Here is a 1680-nt window from a genome sequence, read left to right as displayed (position 1 = left end):
TAGGCTACCCTGTAGCTTTTCAACGAATAAAGTCCTATAAAAGTCATTGTGTAATAAAATGCCTCCGACGGGATTCGAACCTGTGACCTCTCGCTGACAAGGCGAGCGTCATAACCACTAGACCACGAAGGCTTCATGGTTGGACAGGTCCAAATAACCGTCGGGAACAACAACAGCAATAATAATAATAATAATAACAATAATAATAATAATAATAATAATAATAGTAATAATAATATTAATAGTAATAATAATAATAATAATAGTAATAATAATAATAGTGTAATAATAATAATAATAATAATAATAATAATAATAATAATACAGAAATGAGTGAATTGAAATACACTAACTCCAATAACAATTACAACTTATAATAGTAATAATAGTAATAGTGTGATAATAATAATAATAATAATAATAACAATTAAAAAAAATAATTATAATAATAATAAAGAAATGAGTGAATTGAAATACACTAACTACAATAACAATTACAACTTATAATAGTAATAATAATAATAGTGTGATAATAATAATAATAATAATAATAATAACAATAAAAATAACAATAATAACAATAATAATATTAATAATAATAATAATACAGAAATGAGTGAATTGAAATACAATAACAATTACAACTTATAATAGTAATAATAATAATGGTGTGATAATAATAATAATAATAATAATAATAATAACAATAAAAAATAACAATAATAATAATAATAATAATAATACAAAAATGAGTGAATTGAAATACACTAACTACAATAACAATTACAACTTATAATAGTAATAATAATAATAGTGTGATAATAATAATAATAGTAATAATAACAATAAAAATAACAATAATAACAATAATAATAATAATAATACAGAAATGAGTGAATTAAAATACACTAACTACAATAACAATTACAACTTATAATACTAATAATAATAATAGTGTGATAATAATAATAATAATAACAATAAAAATAACAATAATAACAATAATAATAATAATACAGAAATGAGTGAATTGAAATACACTAACTACAATAACAATTACAACTTACACTCGGTTGTACATGGAATTCCCAACAATATGCTTACAATGTAAAGCCAACATAGGTCTATAACACCTGCGAATAGGAAGAGCGATAGATAGAAACAAATCAATTGAAATTGAAGTTCAATTGTTAATTACACTAAATTAGCGTGTGTACTGAAATATTTAATTTAATTATTATTATTATTATTATTATTATTATTATTATTATTATTATTATTATTATTATTATTATTATTTATAGGCTATTATATACATGTTGATCGTCATCTTTCTCCCTCCTAATTGTACGGTAAAACTCCTAGACTAATAAATATGGAACGCTTTTATTGTTGTAGGTGTACAAATCGTCATGTCAAGCTAGCATCAATTGCAACAGTTGCCATCACGGGCCTAGTCTCCTATTCTTGGTTATTTTCCAATGGCGAGGCTATATCTACCAAGCTTTTAGTTTCGACGCAGAAGTTTAACAAAAAAAGGATACACCTGGACGTTTTAGTTTAATCCGACGATCCTGATATTTGATTGACCACTGAATCCTGGATATACATTCAATGGAAATATTTGGCGATTGTTTTGCATTTTCCATAAAGTATAGAAATCGCCACTGAGGTTGACAT

General features: G+C 23.5%; 1 non-coding gene across 1 annotated transcript; it reads right to left on the bottom strand.

The window, feature by feature from the left end:
• Positions 1 to 59: 59 nt before the first annotated feature.
• On the bottom strand, positions 60 to 132 carry Trnat-ugu. The gene has a single exon. It is a non-coding gene; the product is annotated as a tRNA-Thr (tRNA).
• Positions 133 to 1680: the final 1548 nt, after the last annotated feature.

The sequence above is a fragment of the Anneissia japonica genome, unplaced genomic scaffold (assembly GCF_011630105.1).
Source record: "Anneissia japonica isolate Jap-2015-1 unplaced genomic scaffold, ASM1163010v1 scaffold113980_len15843_cov101, whole genome shotgun sequence".
Lineage (NCBI taxonomy): Eukaryota > Metazoa > Echinodermata > Crinoidea > Comatulida > Comatulidae > Anneissia > Anneissia japonica.
Note: the sequence above shows the minus strand (reverse complement) of the source record. Positions and strands in the feature narration are given on the sequence as shown.